General features: G+C 42.5%; 1 protein-coding gene across 1 annotated transcript in view; it reads right to left on the minus strand.

Annotated features, from left to right (window-relative positions):
* MAOB (monoamine oxidase B) overlaps positions 1 to 21,196 on the minus strand; it is a 108,786-nt gene that overhangs the window by 42,415 nt on the left and 45,175 nt on the right. The gene's annotated exons all lie outside the window — the stretch shown is intronic.

A 21,196-nucleotide genomic window follows, 5' to 3' on the forward strand; every position in this document is an offset into this window, starting at 1 on the left:
AGTGAAAGCAGAAAGTTTGTAATAAAGCAAAGCTCACTTCTACATTGTAGGTCATAGTTTAAAAATCCCATTAATGTTCATGTGAAGTTTTATGCCAGGAGCCAGAGTTAATTTGCCATCTTAAAAATGTTTGCAAGGAATTAAAAAAAAAAAACTAAGAAAACTCCTATGACATGTTTTGAGTCATTAAGAAAGAACCTTGGAGTTAAAATCCATATGACCTCCAAATTCCAATGAATCTTAAACAAGTCTTAATATTGAGATCTTCTCTTCTATGTATTTTTAACATGCTCTGCTAACTGTGTTAGCTTACCCGTAATCTTAGACAAAAGATCACTTTTAGTCTCACTGAAAGACTTCACAGATCCTCCATAAACCATTTACATAAAAGGTAGTTTTCCCAACCCTAATATTCTAGTTTAACTAAGAAATCTAATGTGGTTTTTTTTTCACAGACAAAAACATAAAGTGCTTGTAAAAATAGCCAACATTCAAGAGTTGTAAAATTCCATGCCTGGATACATATGTTATGGTTTGGAAAATTTTACTACAAAAGTGTGGTACTGTGATAACATAGATTTGGTCTTTGTCCTTAATGTCCGGCCTGTAAGACCTTTGGAATTTCCTGAGTGATATGGGTGAGAAGAGGGTCTTTTGTTACTTATAAAAGCCCCTTTTAAACCATATCTGAGGTTATGGTAAGGAAGTGACTCTTGGTGGGCTCCTAGAGCTTCTGGAAGGGAGCTGGTTGCCAGAGGAACCAACCACGTCATTAGACACTTGGAACTTTGTGTCCCTGGACCTCTGGGGAGTGGAAAGAGTCTGCAGATTGATCTAGTCACCATTGGTCAATGATTTAGTCAATCGTGCCTATGTAATGAAGCCTCCATAAAAATCCCTAAACAATGGAGTTCAGAGAGCTTCTGGTTTGGTGACCGAAGACACATCCATGTACTGGGAGGCTGGCCCACCCCAAACTCCATGGGGACAGGAGCTCCAGTACTCGCAACCCTTCCGGACCTTGACTGATGTACCAGAAGGCCTGGGACTTACAACTGGCCTCTGAAGTGGGGGCGATTTTATGGGGTTGAGCCCTTAATTTGGGGTTCTATGCCACCTCTGGGTAATTAGTGTTAGAATTAAATTGAATTATAGTACACCCAGTTGGTTTCTGGAGAGTTAAAGAATTGGTAGGTGTGTGAAAAAGGAAAAAATCCCCACATACCTGGTGTCGGAAGTATCATGAGTAAAACTTAGCTCATATTAGGAGGTAACGTGATTTTTCAGTAATTGAATTATAAGGGAGTAAAGAAATAAAACCAAATGCAAAAGCCTTAGCAAAAAGGGATATTTGGGGCGCCTGGGTGGCTCAGTGGGTTAAGCCACTGTCTTCGGCTCAGGTCATGATCTCAGGGTCCGGGGATCGAGTCCCCCATCAGGCTCTCTGCTCAGCAGGGAGCCTGCTTCTCTCTCTCTCTCTCTCTCTCTCTGCTTACTTGTGATCTCTCTCTGTCAAATAAATAAATAAATCCTTAAAAAAAAAGGGATATTTGGCTTAACCATGATAACTGCAAAGCCTTATTTTATAATATTCAAACACCAGAAATCACTTGAAAAAGATCCATTTCTGTCCCTACATATGCGTCATTAGAGGTAAGAGCACAGCCTGGGATGTTCACCAGGCCACGAGGTAACCACAGGAATTCAGACCAGTGACTTCAATCATACTCACCTGGAAGGGCCAAGGGCCGGCCATGCTGAGATAGGCCACTTTGGCATGAACATTATTCTGAGTTAAAAGCAATCCAAACCCAGCTGATTCAGTTATTTACCTCCCCCTCAGCTGCCTGCCTTACTAGAGGCAGGGAACTATTAACAGAGACTTCCTTTTACCTAAGAAACTTAGCTCCGTTATAGCGCAACCTTGTTTTTCCAAACATCTCCTTTCACCTACTTCCTAATGGTCTTTCTCCCGTGTGTATGCTCAGACCATTACCCGCCTCTTTAGCTCACAGAAGTTTCATGCTGCCTTGCTGGCTTTGGAATTTCCACGTCTGTGTGGATTGCCCGTAAGTACATACGCTATCAACTTTGATTTTCTGCTGTTAATCTGTCTCACGTCAACTTGATTCTTAGTTCAGCTAGAAGGATCCTGAAGGGCAGAGGAAATTCTTCGTTCCCAAAACATCTTTTTTAAAAAAAAAACATTTTATTTATTTATTTGACAGACAGAGATCACAAGTAGGCAGAGACACAGGCAGAGAGAGAGAGGAAGCAGGCTCCTTGCGGAGCAGAGAGCCCGATGCGGGGCTCGATCCCAGGACGCTGAGATCACGACCCGAGCCGAAGGCAGAGGCTTAACCCACTGAGCCACCCAGGCGCCCCTAGGAAGTCATTTTATATATTATCATATTCACTTTTCATGACCACATTAAGAGGTAGGAACTAATCGTTCCACATTATACGCTAGGAACTGAGGTTTCTAGGAAGCAGTAAACTACACATGGCGAGGGTCCATGGTGAATTTCCTAAAAGCCCAGAACTCTGACAGAGGCCTGTGACTCCAGACTTAGTCCGTATTTCTCTACAGAGAGGTTCTCACAAGATGGAAATTCAGATTCTTGACTCTCTCTACAACCTGCTCTGTCCTCTCCAGTGCGTAACTCACACAGTTCCAAAGTCAGCCTCTGATCAATACTGGCACACATACCAACCTTTCACTCCATACATTATTTGAGGAAAATGTTTTACTTTCTCTAATGGTACAAACCAAAATGATGATTCGCTTAGATGAGTCAGAAAATCCCCCCAAGAGAAATTCAACGCTTTGAAGGAAGAACTCCGTTTTGAAATAAATTGAAAGAGACTCCATGCACGGATAGAAGGGTTTCCTTGGCCCCCAGAGGAGTTTTGCCTCCATGAACATTAATCCCTTGCAGTGAAACTGTGTTGATTTAAGGGAGAATCCCTTGTTGAGACAGCGAGGAGGACACTGGGCAGATCTCAGTTAGAGGAACATTTGAGGTCTAGTAAAGAGATGATGCAGCAGGAGAAATCTGGAGTGAGATTCAGATAAAGGAAGAGACAAGTCTGGCAAAGGGGCAACTTGTGAGTTGTATGTGGAAGACACGCTAGAGACCATTGAGGAATTCAAACGTGAGGAACTGTACTGAGATGAAAGGATTATCCCAGAAGCATCTGCTTATTTGACACTATTATTTTCAGGAAGAAAGCATTTTCAAAGAAATTCACTGAAATGGTACTTTTGATTGACTTCCATATTCTTTTTTAAAAAGATTTATTTATTTTATATATTATATTATTTTTAAAAAGATTTTATTTACTTATTTGACAGAGAGATAAAGACAGCCAGAGAGCGCGAGTGGCGGCAGGGGTAGGGGGATGGCAGAGGGAGAGGGAGAAGGCTCCCTGCTGAACAGGGAGCCCGAAGCAGGGCTCAGTCCCAGGACCCTGGGATCATGACCTGAGCTTAAGGCAGATGCTTAAGCAACTGAGGCACCCAGGCGCCCCATTATATTTTATATTCTTGAAAAACGATCATTACAAAAGATTAAGTCATGAGCTAGAAGAAAGTGGGTAAGAAAAATGAGGATTGTGATAAGGAAGCTCTGTAATTACCGCCACTACCCCCATCATCATCATGGCTAACACTTTCTGAATACTTGCAAGGAACCAGGGGCTCTTTCAAGATTTTACAAATTTAATTCATTTCTCTCTCTCAATGACCGTATGAAGACGGTGATGTTATTATTATCTTCATTTTTTAAGATTAAGAAGCAAAAAGGTACAGTTTAAGAAACTTGCCTCCAATCACACAACTAATAAAGTAGTGAGTCAGAAATTTCAATCCAGGCCTCTGTGGGTTCTAAGCCTATGATCTCAATCTCTATACTATTACAGATGGACTAGTACTTTTGCCTTTCGACTGCCCCCCCAAAATACACTTGATAACATACATACATACATATATATATACACACACACATACATATATATATTTAAGGCTATGAGAAGCTTTGAGGCTTTGATAGGATCATTCCAGCATATGTTGGCGCTGCTGGAAGATATCAGCAAACACTACTGGAACAAAGGCTCTCTCTTTCATAGCTGGGAGAGATGCTCTTTAAGATACATTAAAATTCATGGCTGCTGTTAAATCTGTAAGCACTTACCTCTTTCTCCTTCCTGACATTCTTTTCAACTATCTCGCCTTTTCCATATGCAACCCTATGTATTTATGCTCAGGAAGTCTGTCACTGTACGTGTATTTTGTTTTTCTTTGATCCGTATCGTTTAGGCTTCCTCAAATTAAGCAATTAACTTAGAAGTTTCCTAAAAGAACCCCGACACCATGCTTGTGCATAACTTCAATTTTAAAATGTTGTTCAGGGATACTGTATCATATGATCCCTTCAAATCCCAGGGCAGGCCACAGGGTGCTAGCTACCTTACGGTGACATACAGTTGGTTTAAATGCTGACCATGGCAATGAGAAATACAGGGCGGTCTAAGCATGGTTTCAAAATGTTCCTCTTCAAAATTACTATCTGTTGAAAACCCTAAAGTTTCCCAAATGTATACACATCAGTTTGAATAGAATGTTATGAGCTTCAAAGAAGGATCCTAAGAATACTTCTATCACCAACTAATGAGATGAAGTATTATATACTGTGATGACAATGTAAGCCTTCCCAACATGTGCTGAACCTCACTTTCATGAGAAGGTTCAAGGTGAATAAGCCACAGAGTCTTAAAAACCATGATCATATATGGCATTTCCATTTTAGTGGGTTCTTGGTGAAAGCCATGAATGAAGAAAGAGGATCAGCTCTTCAAATGGGAGGATGTACATTCTTCTTTGGTGTCTACCCCCAAAACAGAGCAGAACGGTGGCTGGAGTGAAGCGAACCACTGAAGAAGAAATACACACACATTTCCATGTGTGTGCAGGCACATGCATGTGTGCGTGCACGCACACACACACCCATATTTATTTGCTCCTGGGCAAACTTAACACCTTCCAATGGCTTCTCCTATCACTTAGTGTATAAGCCAATGTTCTCGTAATTGTCTACACACCCTCTACCATTTAGTATTGGATGCCAACTACTGAACTTCCCGTGTTGTGTTGGGGTCTGTGCATTCTGGCTCAGGAGAACCAACTGTGCTCATCCCTCAGCATTCCGTCCAGTGACAGGAAGTTTGTACGTACACCAAGCAAACCCTACGTATGAGAGTTTTTTGTTGAGATATCACCTCTTCTCTGACTACTCTATTTGAAATAGGATCCCACTTTCTCACACCACTCCCAAAGCCCCCCCATTCATCACAGCACACATGACCTTCTGATTTTATATAACGATGTGGGGGTTAGGGTGCCAACCACCACACAATTGAAAATCTGCATATAACTTTTGACTCCAAAAACTTTACTACTAATGGCCTACTGTCTACTGGAAGTAGATAATGTAAACAGTTGATGAACACGTATTTTGTATGTCCTATGTATTATATACTATATTCTTACAATAAAATAAGCTAGGGAAAAGAAAATGTTATTAAGAAAATCATAAGTGGGGGCGCCTGGGTGGCTCAGTTGGTTAAGTGTCTGACTCTTTTTTTTTTTTTTAAAGATCTTATTAATTATTTATTTATTTGTCAGAGAGAGAGAGAGCAACAAGCAGGCAGAGTGGTAGGCAGAGGTGGAGAGAGAAGCAGGCTCCCCGCCGAGCAAGGAGACTGATGCGGGACTCGATCCCAGGACCCTGGGATCATGACCTGAGCCGAAGGCAGCAGCTTAACCAACTGAGCCACCAGGATGTCCCTAAGTGTTGAACTCTTGATTTTGGCTCAGGTCATGATCTCAGAGTTTTGAGATCAAGCCCCATGTTGAATATATTTATCTTAAGCCTCCTTAAGATTTTCTACCCCCCACCCTTGTAAACTCTCTCTCTTAAAGAAAGAAAGAAAATCATAAGGAAAAGAAATATATTTGCAGTCCTGCACTGTAAAAAATCCACATATAAGTGGACCCACGTGGTTCAAGCCTGTGTTATTCAAGGGTCAACTGTATATATTTTTTTAAAAGTGGCTGAGTGGATGTTTTACTGCACATTTTTAATGTATATGGGGGATTTAACAGATCTGGCTAAAAAGTTGGAACCCTTTGTAAAAATTATTAAATCTTGACATGGGAAAAGTAACAGATTTTAAGACCCAAAGCTTTTTGCATAATTCTGGTTAACTGAATTTTAACTCTAAAATACATTTGAAAATGAACTCATATGCCTATTAGAGTTGAGAGGGTAAAACAAAACATTTTAAAAGTTTCAGACAAAGCATTATGAATTTTTGGTACATATGAATTAACTTCATCTTAAGCATCCATTTTTTAATTTCGCACTTTACCATCTTTCTTCATTGTATCTGTTAGTGGAAGTGAAAAGCAATATAAAATCAAACATGGTTAATTTTAATTTTATCTTAGGTATAAAAATTGTTTTTTCTGTGTATTTTATTTGTTTGTTTATGGTCTGTCCTCTCCAGCTAACATGTAAGTTACATGAGGACGAGGATTTTTCTGTGTCGTTTGCGTCTATATTTGTAAGTTTGTCATTTAACCTTGTGGACAAGAAAGTAATCGTCAGCTGTGGAATTTTGGTTGGAGCTGGTGGTGGGTGGATTGAGATGGGAGGCACTCCAGGTTTCTTGACATCGTACAAGGTAGGCATTTATTTTTCCTTTTTCTTTTCTTTTCCTTTCTTTTCTTTTCTTCCTTCCTTCTTCTTTTCTTTCTTCCTTTCCTCTCCTCTCCTTCCCTCCCTCCCTCCAGCTCTCCCTTTCTTTTCCCTTCCTTCCCTCCTTTCCTCCCTCCCTCTTTCCTTCCTTTCTTTCTTTCTCAGAAAGAGAGAGCACAAACAGGGGAAGCAGCAGACAGAGGGAGAAGCAGACTCCCTGCCAAGCAAGGAAACCTACATAGGACTCGACCCCAGGACCTGAGGATCACAACCTGAGCCAAAGGCAGGCCCCAAACAACTGAGACACCCAGGTGTCCCAGGCACTTATTTTTCTATAGGACTAGTATAGTCCTTACTTTTGCCTTAAAAGCAACACCAGATCTAGGTCTGATCAATTGTGCTCTAAAAGGGACAGACTCACATAGGGGTAAAGACCCATTCTTTCAATAATGCATGCAAAAACATTTATCTAAAGCTTACTGTATGCTGGGTCCCAATCCAAGTGCCAGAGATACAGCAGTGGACAAAATAGAAAAAAAAAAATTTCTGCCCATATGGAGCTTGCAACCTACCAGGAGAAAGCAGGTAAAAAAAAAAAACAAACATATACATGTATGATGTGATGTCAGGCATTTTTAAGTGCTGTGAGAGAACAATGAAGCAGGGAGGGGACAAATTCAGGATAGAGAATACAAGTTCAAGGGGTTGGGGGGGTGGGAGGGGAGAGGCTACTCCTTAAGATAGAGTAATCAAGGAAGGCCTCCCTGAGGAGGAGGTGTCTGAGTTGAGACCAGAGAAAGAGCATCCCAAGTGGAGGAAATAGCACGTGTGTTTTGGTTATCTTTAGCTGCAGAAAGACATAACCCCACAATTTCACGGCTTAAAACATTAATCTCATCTCATCTCTCACAGTTCTATGGGTTGACCGGGCTCAGCTGGGCAGTGCTTGCTGGGGGTCACTCGTGGAGCAGCTGGGGCTGGAGTCATTTGAAGGTTCGACTAAGCTGAATCCGAGACAGCTCTGCTCCCTAGTTTAGTGCCTTGGGAGGGATGGCTTGAAGGCTGGAATCAGCTGGACCAGGTAACCAGTGGGCTTCTCTGTGTCCTCTCCAGCAGGGTGGTCTCAGGGTCTCTGGACTTATTCCACAGTGTCACTCAAGTTTCCAAGGGTGAGTTTTCCAGGAAAGAAGTAGAGCCTGAGAGCTTCTTAAGGCCTGACCCCCCAGGCTGGAAGAGCATCACTTCGATCATGCTCTACTAGTCAAAGCAATGATAGGGCCCTCCTAGATTCAAAGGGAAGCACAGAACCCACTTCTGCCTCTCCATGGAAGGAACATCAGAGAATCTGTGGCCAACTTTAATCTGTCTCCATGTGCAGAAGCCCTGGGGTAGAAATGTACTGGACATACTAGAATCCTGAGTGGCAGGACTAGAGTGTTGCTGGACAAGGGTGGTCGGGGTAGATCATAGGTGCTTGGAGGCTGTGATAAAACTTTAATGTTATTCCTTCTTTCAATTACTTTTTGTTGCCTTTTTTTTTTTGGTCCTACAGTTCTACAGTCAAGAAACCTTGGCTCCAGCCTGGATACATAGACAAGAGGTCAACAGTGATCTGGGAGAAATGCCTGGAACCAGGAAGGGAAAATACGAGGCCCCGAAAATAGCAGTGGCACAAGCAGCCCGGCCTCAGAAAGAGCAGTAGCAGCTTCAAACAACCTGTTGACTTTAGAGAGACTCCATCCTTTTTAATCCAAAGGATCAACGTCATCAAGTATCATAAGAATATCACTCGACTGCCAGACAACTACTCTACATAGGTCACCCTTAAATATAGTTTTCTCTTTCCTGCCTAAGGTTGAAGCTGTATAGAAAGCAAAGCTTCTTAAAGCCCTACTATGATTACACTTTGCAATGGAAAAATGAAATGAACCCGAGACATGTGTATGGCTGTCTACTCTCATATTTATTCGTATGGCACAGAGTTCTAGCAGTTTCCCCAAAATGAGCACCTTTAATACACTTTAAGATGTTTAGATTAAGAATGAAATAGGATGACTCGATGTCTCCCAATAGCCCTCGATTTAACCAAAATGACAGTTCATGTCAGTGGCCTCCATGAGCTCCTAATACCACTAGGATATCAGGTAGGTCCCAGGAGGTCAAAAGAGGATTAAACAAACATCAGCAGTGGGGCGTAAGACAGAAGAGGGCAGCAGGAGGGAGCAAGACCCTGATTACAAAGAAGAGGACAGTTCAGTTCTTGGCCCCCTTACCCTCCTCTCTTCTTTTCTTTGGACATTCCCCAACCTTCTGTAGGATTTCTGCCCATGTCAGCACCTGGGCTATGACTCCGGAGTGAGATGGATCAGGGTTGTAGACCCCACAGTCTTTCACCTGCCACCTGGCGGACCTTGAGCAAATCACCCAGAGGCTTTGTGCTTCCATGACTTCATTTGTAAATAAGGGAGAACCGTAACCATCAGGCTTCTCTGAGTTATCAGTGAGATAGCGCATAGCAAATGCTTAGGGTAGTGCCTGCTACATCGGGAAATCTCAAAAGACGTTGGCTATTGTCATTAAATTCACTCTTTAACTGAATCGCCAGAGGCCACAAGGGCCCTGTGTGCTGGTTCAACGTGAGAGCCTAAACTATCGGGGACTATGAACTACGATTTTTTTCTTGGTTTGCACGTGACCAGACACTGTCTGTGGCAGCTGCCCTTAATATTTGCCAACTTAAAAACAGAAGAAACAGTAAATGTCAGCAGTAAAAGGCGCCAGGCTACTCGGCAGCGTCTCTGCTCCAAGTTTTGCGAGAAGCCTTTGTGCTGAAAGTTGAAACGCGTAGATAAGTAAGTTCTCCTACCAAACTGCAGGATTACCTTCTCTAGAGCTCCATGCTTGTGGGAATCTTCTCTAAATGTGTTTGACGACAACAATCACTTCTAGGACTTTGGGCCAGTTCCATGGTTGCTCCAGAGTTAGTCAGAGTTAGGGATCATCTGACAAATTTACTATAATAATGACGCTCTACAAAAAGGCTTTACACTCTTCATGAAAGTTATTCCCTTGAATTTATTCGGCGATGTCCTTCAAGGTTTTGAGAAGCATTCAAAACATTTTCTGTGGCAGCATCTCTGACCACCTTGACCTCACTGAGTTCCAATTTGCTTACTGCCTCACACATAAAAACATCAGACACATGGCACCTCCCTGTGCACCTAAGAGAATTTTTATTTTTATTTTTTAAAGATTTCATTGATTTATTTGAAAGTCAGAGAGAGAGGGGCGCCTGGGTGGCTCAGTGGGTTAAGCCTCTGCCTTCGGCTCAGGTCATGATCTCAGGGTCCTGGGATCGAGTCCCGCATCTGGCTCTCTGCTTGGCAGGGAGCCTGCTTCCTCTCTCTCTCTCTGCCTGCCTCTCTGCCTACTTGTGATCTCTGTCTGTCAAATGAATAAATAAAATCTTTAAAAAAAAAAAGAAAGTGAGAGAGAGAGAGAGAGAACACAAGAGATGGGGAGGCAAAGGGAGAGAAAAGAGAGGGAGAAGACTCCCCGCTGAGCAGAGAGCCCGATGCGGGACTCAACCCAAGGACCCTGAGATCATGACCTGAGCCGAAGGCAGATGCTTAACCGACTGAGCCACCCAGGCATCCCCAGTAGAAGTTTTTCAGTGTGATTCAAAGCTGGTTTGCCATGAGGAAGCAAAATCCATAGAGGGAATATCATTCTGTTTTACTTCCGCATTCTTTATGATGCCAGATATTCGAAGTTGCATAAGGGAAGATAACCTGTTGCATGATAAAGGATATATATTGTAGGATCCAGGTGTACGTTTGGTACAAGTTATTTTTTTTTAATTGAAGATGTCTGAGAAATGGCGGCACACATACATGGACTCTGTTAACCTACGAGGTCTGTGCTGCCCAGTACGGTAGCCATGAGCTGTACATGGCTATTGAGCATTTCGTATGTGGCGAGCCTGAGTTGAGATGAGCTACAAGTACAAGATACACACCAGATGTCAGAGGCTCAGTACAAAGAATGTAAAACACCACATTTATCATGTTTTATACTAACTACATGCTGAGAGGACACTATTTTGAATATATTGGGTTAAGTAAAATATATTATTAAAATTGATTTCAGCTCTTTCTTGTTACTTTTTGATATGGTTACTAGAAAATTTATTTTCTTAAATGTTTTTTAACCCACTGAGCCACCCAGGCGCCCCCTCTTAAATGTTTTTTAAAGATTTTATCTATTTACTTGTCAGAGAGAGAGAGAGAGAGCGCACAAGCGGGGGGGGGCAGCAGGCAGATGGAGAAGCAAGCTTCCCGCAGAGCGAGGAGCCTGATGCAGGACTGGATCCCAGGACCCTGGGATCATAACCTGAGCCGAAGGCACATGCTTAACCAAACACCTGAGCCACCAAGGTGTCCCTAGTTACTAGACAGTTTAAATGATGTATGTGGCACATCTATTTCTATTGTGCAGTGCTGTTTTAAGCTATTTTGGTGAGTATTCCCAGATTTCACATATATGTCTAAAAAAAGACAAAAAAATTAATGTATTTTGGTTCTCTGACCTTGGGTTATTTAGAGGTGAGTAAACTCTGACATGCCTACTATCTCCTGACAATTCTAGAAGAACAACAGCATTGCCACTCGGTAACCTGAAGGGAAGGGCCTCGCTGGGTCTAACAAACCGAGGGCTGCTGGGGGGTTTTGGGGGGGGGGGATGGGGTGGCTGGGTTATGGACATTAGGGAGGATATGTGCTATGGTGAGTGCTGTGAATTATGTAAGCCTGATGATTCACAGACCTGTACCCCTGAAACAAATAATATACTATATGTTAATGTTAATAAAAATAAAATTAAATAAAGTATTAAAAATAAAAATAAATTTAAAAAAAGAGAAAAGCCTGGCTTTAAAAGGAAGAGTTACAGTTCAGTGTATAAGGAGCCTGTAAAAATATTTTCAGGATAAGAGTATTGGCCTGGTTCTCTTTAAGTAAGAATCTGTACAGCTTCCGGGCACCTGGGTGGCTCAGTGGGTTAAGCCTCTGCCTTCGGCTCAGGTCAGGATCTCAGGGTCCTGGGATGGAGCCCCACATCAGGCTCTGCTCAGCAGGGAGCCTGCTTCCCCCTCTCCCTCTGCCTGCCTCTCTGCCTACTTGTGATCTCTGTCAAATAAATAAATAAAAATCTTAAAAAAAAAAAGCAGCAGCAGCTTCATCTTCCCTGGTGCCCTTGCCATTCAAATTCTTACTTAGTATTACAAATCCACACAACCGTTAAGAGTTTTTCAAAAGCAAAGTCAATAGACTCTAACCTTCCTATCAAAACATTCTTAGTAACTTCAGTTTATCAGAGCAGCCTCCTTGGCAAGGATAAGGTTAACCAGTATCTTCTGTTAGCCTCTTTTCTCTTTCAAAGCTCAAAGCACTAAGCAGGACAAATACCTTTCTTTTGCAAATGGAGACATCAGGGCACAAAAGCATAAAAACCAAGGCCAAGGTGGCACAAAGGGTCACAATGAGGGGTGTGTGTGTGTGTGTGTGTGTGTGTGTGTGTGTTTGTGTATCAGACACTGGGAAAACTCTGCAGCCCACTGATAACTGGATAAGAGGCTTTGACATTCTGCATTCAAACAGCTGCTTTGGGATCTAGACTGTCTAAACTCAAAGGGCTGAAGCTCAGTCACTAAGCCCAGCTGGAAGCAGTTTAGTCTTTGTTAAACAGATGTATAACCCAGGAGATCGCTGCTGGGCAGGTGTGAGTTACAGAGTCGAACCTCTTCTCATGGCCCATGAGCTCCCAAAAGGTAGAGTCTGAGTCTAATTACATTTTTTAAAATAAAAATGAGAGGAGCTCTTTATAAAAAAGTTCTGGCAGTATTAAAAAATTCAAAGCAGGAAGCGAATGATCTCAAATTACACCATCCAGGTTAAAAAACAGCTATAGCATTTGGTGCCCGACGTTCCAGACCCCTTTATAAGCATCTACAAGATAGAAAGATGGATGGATGGGTGGGTGGATGGATGGATGGTGGAGGGATAGATGGATGGATGGATGGATGGATAAATGCACAATGGATGACTGACAGAGGGAGAAAGGAAACAAAAAAGAAAGGAAAGGAGGAGGGAAGGCAAGGGGGAGGCAGGGAGGGAAGAAGAGGCAAAGAAAAGAAATGCAAGTATCTGAGAATCAAATCATACTATATTTGCTATTTTTAATGACCTAAATTTACTTGAATTTAATGGAAGAAACACAGACTGAAGTGAACTGAAGGAAGTTTTAAATTTCAAATAAATGTTGCATGACCCCAAGAAATATTGGTTCCTGAAAGACCCCTGTAACAAAAAAATTGAAAAAAATCATAAAGCCATTAAGTAATCTGAGTCTGTGGTTTTGTTATTGGCTATAAGTCTAATCTTGGTATAGAATGCTTCCATGCTATGAAAGAGGATGTCACTAGTACTCAATTTGCTTACATTTCTTCTCTTCTCACCTTCCTCACACTCTGATTTTATAGATTACATTCTTTTTTCTTTCTTTTCAACCCTATAAAGGTTGTTTTAAAAATATAGTCCGGGGACGCCTGAGGGGCAAAGTCAGTTAAACGTCTGACTCCTGTTTTCAGCTCAGGTCATGATCTTGGGGTGATGAGACTGCTTACCGCGTGGGGCTCTGTGTTCTGCACAGAGGCTGCTTAAGATTCTCTGCCTCTGCCCCTTCTCCACTCGCGTGCTCTCTCTTCCAAATAAGTAAAAATAAAAAAAATAATAAAAATGCACTCTGTAGTTGATTCTGTAGTACCAAACATAATTCTTCCTATCCTTTACATTTAAATATTTATTTAAATGTGTTTACTGTTTAAAAACAGTTTCACTAAGGCTTCTCGATTCCTGGGTTCTCGGAGTCCCCATCTGATGACACTCTGAAGTGGAGTGCTCTTATGACCAAATTTTACATTGGGTCCATTGGGTGAAACGGGATGGGGATTAAAGAGGGCACTTGTCGTGATGAGCACTGGGTGATGTATGGAAGTATTGAATCACTCAGTTGTACACCTGAAGCTAACACTGCATGTTAACTAACCAGAATGAAAATAAAAAAATAAATAAACAGGGTGCCACTGGCTTAGTGGACAGCGTGCAGGTAGCCAGGAAGGAGATGTCACAGGATTAAGAGGCAGAGAAAGTAGGAATGCATTGGCTAGACTGTTGTCTGGATAATCTGAAAGGCACACCAAGTGCTTACCAGCCTTGGCACGCTGAGGGAAACTGTTGAAGAGTGTGATCGCTGGCTTTCACGTGTAATACGTCTGCTTTCAGCAACAGTTGAGCTCTGAGTTTGAGGAGCCAGTATTAGCAACCTAAAAAGTTTTCCTTGCTGTCAATTCTCAGATTTTATGATCGGAGGCTGCTATCTTTTCTGGTTTGATTGGGGTGTGGAAATCTTTGTTTTGCTTTGGTTTTTGTTTGTTGTATTTTACTTAGACATTTTTTTCTTTTTTGGGTTGGGGGGTTAATTTCCTTTTATACTGACGAGGGAACCTTTGATCTCACAAATCGGACACTGGCTAGAGTCCAAACTGTCTCAAATTCAATTATGTAGCCCACCACCTTGTATACTAGCGACCTATGTTAGACGCTTAATAAATATCAGACTGTTTGAACAGAGTATAGATACATTATTGAAAGTAACTGATTGGCAAAATATCCTCTATATTATGGAGTGTTCTTACAACACAATATTATATACCTGTTTAAAATGGGATCTATAAAGAACTTTTTTTTTAAACAAAGTACTTTTAATGACATTGGAGAGTATCTATGAAATATTCATGTGTGAAAAAGCAGACGTAAAACACCTTTCTTAATGTGAAAGTATAAAAATAGGAATCCAAGAATGTTAAATATAAACAAAATATGCTGTGTGTGCATGCGTGTGTGTGTGTGTGTGTATGTGTGTGTATGTGATCTTGAAGTGCAAATAGTGGAACACCATTCATCCTACTTTCAAACAGGGTTTGACAAGGTATCATCAGGAAACTGGGGAGGGTACAGGGCTTGGGAAGGAGCCAGGATGATAACTGTAGTCAACTGCAGAACATTTTTTTAAAGATTTTATGTATTTATTTGACAGAGACACAGTGGAAGGGAACACACGCAGGGGGAGTGGGAGAAGGAGAAGCAGGCTTCCCGCTGAGCAGAGAGCCTGATGCGGGGCTCAATCAAAGGACCCTAGGATCAAGACCTGAGCTGAAGACAGACGCTTAACTACTGAGCCACCCAGGCACCCCAACTGCAGAACATTTTAACAAAAAGGAAAATCTTGGGCTGGAGTTTTCCAAGACACAACCTTGTAAGTTTGGAAGGAAGGAGAGCAGTCAAGCCAAATGCTGGGGCTCAGAAGGAAGTGATGCAAAGCCTCTCATCCAGGGGACAGCAAGGTGTCCATGTATTCTTGGCACCCCAAGACCTTGGATCATGGGGCGCCTGGGTGGCTCAGTGGGTTAAAGCCTCTGCCTTCAGCTCAGGTCATGATCCCGGGGTTCTGGGATCGAGCCCCGCATCGGGCTCTCCGCTGAGCGGAGAGCCCGCTTCCTCCTCTCTCTCTGCCTGCCTCTCTGCCTACTTGTCATCTCTCTGTCAAATAAATAAATAAAAATCTTTAAAAAAAAAAAGACCTTGGATCATGCTCTGACCCCATCACTTCCTGCCCTCTGCAATCAATCTCTCCAAAGCCTTTATGTTCTCACCTGTGAAATGGGGCTAAAACTTCTAGCTCACAACCAAGTAACTCACAAGTAAGATGTTATGTGGAAAAGCACTTGCTTGGTAGGCTCCAGATGTCCGTGCCACAGGAGTGCCTCTCTTGCTATCATTTGCTGAATGTTGCAAAGGCCAGGAGAAAGGCAAGGACTCCATGAGCAACAGACTTGGAATCCACATGTCGGCCTTTCCGCCGGCTGCTGCCAAGAGGGTGGCAAGGTGGGCCAACACATTTCAGGCCCTCTTGTACTTCCTGACAATGCCCTGGTAACTGCAGGCTGCTCACATTCTCTGACCAACTGTTATCTGGTTGCCCTTATTAGCCTCTGGTGAGCTGGGAGCCTGTTACTGCCTCTTCTTCTTCTTCTTCTTCATTTTTTTTTAAGATTTTTATTTATTTATTTGTTAGAGAGAGAGAGTGAGCGCAAGCACAGGCAGACAGAGCGGCAGGCAGAGACAGAGGGAGAAGCAGGCTCCCTGCTGAGCAAGGAGCCTGATGTGGGACTCGATCCCAGGACCCTGGGATCATGACCTGAGCCAAAGGCAGCTGCTCAACCCACTGAGCCACCCAGGAGTCCCTGCCTCTTCTTTTTTTAAAGATTTTATTTATTTATGTGTGTGTGTGAGAGAGAGAGCGTATGAGCAGGGGGGAGGAGCGGAAGGAGAGGGAAAAGCAGACTTCACACTGGGTGGGGAGCCCCAGTTGGGATTCGATCCCAGGATCCTGAGATCAGAATTTGAGCCGAAGGCAGACACTTACCCGACTGAGCCACCCAAGCACCCCCTTTCACTGCATCTTCTTCGGACTACTTGATGGAACCCACGATGACATGTTATAGGACCTGTCAAATCTGGCACAAGCCTGAAGCTGAAGACCTGTTTCCTTTAGTGAACGTCACCATTGTAACTGAATTCTATACATTCTCTGCCCTCCGCCTTCAGCGTGATTTAAAACTGACTCTCTGCTGCCGGCAATTCTAACGACTGTCAAGTTTATCCGGATGTGTGTATGTGTGTGTTCACACATAGAGAAGAGGCTTCCTAATTTTATCATAAATTAAGTTCCAAATGGAAACCTCAAAGGCCTAGAATAAATTCATCTCCTAGCTCAAAACATTGCTCCAAATCCAGCCGTTGAAGGCATAATTTTCGGCAAATTATTACACGTCCGAAAGCTGCCTGTGTTTTCTAAAGAACACGAATGAGCACTTCGGTTTCTAGAATGATCCCTAGACAAATGGGTTTCACTTCTGAAGAGGAAATTACTATTCCACACACACACACACACAAAAATCTGTAACGATAAGAGATATTTGTTTCCAACAAATACGAAATGTCGTGGAATGTGGGTGGGAGGGGAAGAGAAGGTTCATGAAGCCCATCTCGGCTAGGGCAGGCTCCCAGAGCCAGTGAGCTCTGTGTGGACCGCGTGACATTCACATGAAACTGGCAGCTGCTCCTGGGCCCAATGCAAGAGTCTGTCTAACCTGTTCCCCGGGACTTCTGTCATCACGAGAGAAGCAAGTACAACCTGGACTTTGATGGAAGTTTCCCTGGATTAACAGGACTGGAGGCAGAAGTGTGGGGAAGGGGATATTAAGAGCCTGAAGAAGACCAGACACCACTGATTTGCTCATTTCTGGGAGACGCTGAGGTCCTGAGTGACAAATGAAACTGTAATTTGAATATTTTATGTCTTGATATCTGCGTTCTCATTCTGTTGCTATTCCCTAATCCAGAGAGAGAGTTAAGCACCTGTGATCGCTTTCTCAAAATTCACAAACAGCTCTTTTGCAAGAGACCTAGTTTCCGCTCCCTTTTATGGGCTTTTGGTATACTGGATTTTCAGCTGATTTTGGAGTTCTCAACGAATAGAGGTGGTGAGCCAAATGGTACCTCCTTCAAGAGGTTGTGTGAGCAAAGGACGTTGTAGCAGCAACAGGCAGCCAATATATTTGAGACAGGTCTCCTCATTCATAGGCCTCTTCAAGAACTAACCACATCGAGACACACGAGGGACTTTAACAATGAGCTTGGCTTCTAACTGCCAGGAAGCCGACTAAGACCAGAGGAACTCTTTTTTTCCCCTCGGTTTCTCCAGATAGCTGAAGTTGGTAAACGATTATCAGTGTGAAGTTGGGCTAAAGCAGTTTCATGTTTGACTAGACTCTAGTTCCATACTTCAGACTCATAAAAGCTTCCGAAACAGAGAAACTCTATTTGCCGACAGCCTAAATTGTACCAGACTTCAAAAATGTTCTCCACTTTCTTCAAGAGAATAAAAAACAAATGAGAGAACACACACACACACACACACACACACACACACATTAGGTGGAAGAGAAAGAGGTGTAAATCAAAATATAGTGAAGTTCCTTAGGAAGTTTTGACTTTCTGTCTTTAATTATGAGACAGTCCCTAAAAGAGAACACTGCTTCTAAGTCACTTTCAAAGTACCTAAACAGCTGTCTTCTGTACTCTACTAGCAGAAATTAGCACGATTATTTGCAAGACAGATGAAAAATTTCAGGACTGTGAAGCTCTAAGGGAGGCATCACGGATTTCAGAAGTGAGGAAAACACCTTCTGGACTAATAAAGATTTGAGCTGAAGTGATCACTTTCCCCACCAACAATGAAACCCCAATGTAGCTTGGTATCGCATCTTTTATTCCGGAACGAGGCTTTGGAAAACCACACGTACTAACCTAAGACAGATCAACCTTAGCACTAAAAATGAATGTCACTCAGTAGTGAGAACCATTTCTGACACACTACAGGCAGACAGGAAAGAGGCCCCGTGTATCACAGTACACAGCAGGGATTTCTGGATGTTTGTTACGGGGTCGCCATGAACACACCCCATCTATCAGCCAACTGTTCCTTCCACAACTGCCAGGGCACTGGAGATACTGGGAGTCATCATTTCTTAAGAAACACAGCCTTTGGGGAGCTGAGTAAATGTCTGTCTTCGGCTCAGGTCATGATCCCAGGGTCCTGGGATTGAGCCCTGCAGTGGGGAGTCTGCTTCTCCCTCTGTGCTCTCTCTCTCTTCCAAATAAATAAATAAAATCTTAAAATCTTAAAAAAAGTACACTTTGGGCTCCTGTTGAAACAAGGCATGAATATATTGTAGATTTGCATGAACTACATTTTTGTGCTTAGCAGTAGTTATTGAAATAGGCAATAGAGGACGCCTGGGTGGTTCAGTGGGTTAAGTCTCTGCCTTTGGCTCAGGTCATGATCCCAGGGTCCTGGGATTGAGCCCAGCATTGGGCTCTCAGATCAGCAGGGAGCCTGCTTCCCCCCCTCTCTCTGCCTGCCTCTCTGCCTACTTGTGATCTCTCTGCCTGTCAAATAAATAAATACAATCTTAAAAAAAAAAAAAGAAAAGAGATAGGCAATACAGAGTAATGGCCAAATGCCTACAGAACTGCCTACCACGACAGAGGAAAAAACTTATGAACTGCATTCTTTGGTATGTAGAAGGAGACAGAAAGCCAGAGTTGTTATCGTTAATTCCAGAAATGGATGCAGCCATCCCAAATGCTTTTCACAGGTTAAAAACAAAGAAAATATGAGCAGAACACATGCAGGCGGTGAGAGTGGAGGAGAAGTGTCTGGTTAGGGGAGGACTTCTTAGGCATGGGGTCTTTATCACTATTTATTATCTGGATCTGACCATGGGAGGTCAAATTGACCCCTCTGTCTAGACTGAAACAGGTATTTATTTCATAGACTCATCAGTGTTTCAGTTGTCTTGGTAGTAGGAATTAATTACAGAGTAAGTCAGTATATCAAATATATATCCGTATATATGTGTGTACCTGATATTTTTAAGTGCACTGATAGTTCTCATTTCCTCCAGTAGAGGTCAGAAAATAGCAACAGAGAAATAGGAAAATCTACGAACCCAGAGTATTTTCCAGTGATTTTCTCTAGCTAGGGTTATGGAAGGGTCTTTAAATTGTTTTTCTTTAACCACATTTTCTAATTCTATTTTTCCTTTTGTAATCCTTAAAAAGCAATGACATTTATCTGATATTTTATAAGGAGCACTGTTGGCATAATGTATTTACCCGGTATCGAGTCAGAGACACTGCTTAATTATCTGTATTTTTTTTTCTTAGCTGCACATAGATTATTTGAAATCGTCTAAGAAAGCGGCACAGGTAGCCAGTGTAACATCATTTCCGCAACGGATGACTGCAAACAGTCGCTTTCACAAGGAAGTTAATGTCAGCCGTAAGATTACCAGAGGAACAAAGCATCCTGGGCATAGCTTCTGACGGCCAAGAAAGCCGGCACACACAAAGACAGAGACATGAATATAATCTCTAGTCATCTCCTTTGTCTGGAAAAACTTACAAGAGAGACCAGTGTTCTGGATCATTCTCTGCAAGTCTTCCATTAGGACAGGGAAGACAAAGAAATCGGTCAATGTGACCTACATTTAAAAGCAAGGAATCCAATGAAGGATGTTTACTAAGCCTGTTGATTGATGTGCAAGACACTGCACTATCGCCATGCGACACTTTCATTTCTAATTCGTGTCTCTTTTTCTGCTAGACACAGATGGAAGCAAGGTAGAAAGGCTTAGAAAGCAAAATCTGACGGTCAACCAAAACATTGATGTATAAATTAAGGAAATCTATTACCCTCATTGTATCAAATTAGATAGATGTTTATTTCCTGTTTTATTAAATGACTCATAATGTACAGTTTGTTATATGTCCTTCTCGATATTAGCACTCACAAATAATATAAGGGTCTCAACATTGTTAACGTAAATCAAAACAGACTACTGCTACTTTCTTCTGTCTTCTGAAGGGATGATTTCAAAGGTGCCTGAGTGGTTCAGTTGGGTAAGTGACTGCCTTCGGCTCAGGACATGACCCTGGAGTCCGGGGATCAGGTCCCCCATCGGGATCCCTGCTCAGTAGGGAGTCTGCTTCTCCCTCTGACCTTCCCCCTCTCATGCTCTCTCTCTGTCTCAAATAAATAAATAAAAATTTTAAAAAAGGGATGCTTTCTACTAGTGAGGAGTATGTCTTTGTACTGCTCACCTCCACTTGCAAAAAAGGCAAGTATGGAAGAGAGGAAAAGCTCAAGTTCAAAACCTCTGCCAGTCTCTGTAGGACTCCAGGGTTGGACCCAGAGTAGGTGACTCTTTACTTGTCAGAGAACAACAGTAACTTTTTGGACCAAGACAATGCTGCTCGGAAAACAAGGATCAGGGAGATATGAGAGGAGCCTGAAAACAGCAACACGGTGGGTGACTTGGATCCACGGAGAAGTGTGGCCAGTGAGAAATACCCAGGGGGCTCATTGATCTAAATGCTTATTAGAGTAAGAATGTCCAGTATTCAGTTCTAAGCTATTTGTGTTTCTGCAATTAAACCCCCCCCCACCCCTATTGCTCAAAACTTCAGTCAAGTCTATGCCTTGCAAATGCTTGGGATGGTCTGAAGATAATCAAGATAAAGAGGTGAATGTGAACACAGGTTGGCATGGATCAAAGGGAAAACAAGGGTCAGTCTATAAGATGTGAATGAGCATAGGTGTCATGGAAGCAGGAACAATGAGCCACAAATGATCATAGGAATGGCAGACCCAGTAAACTCAAAGAAATTTTGGGGAGATCAATGGAGCTTCCC

The sequence above is a fragment of the Meles meles genome, chromosome X (assembly GCF_922984935.1).
Source record: "Meles meles chromosome X, mMelMel3.1 paternal haplotype, whole genome shotgun sequence".
NCBI classification, from domain to species: Eukaryota; Metazoa; Chordata; class Mammalia; order Carnivora; family Mustelidae; genus Meles; species Meles meles.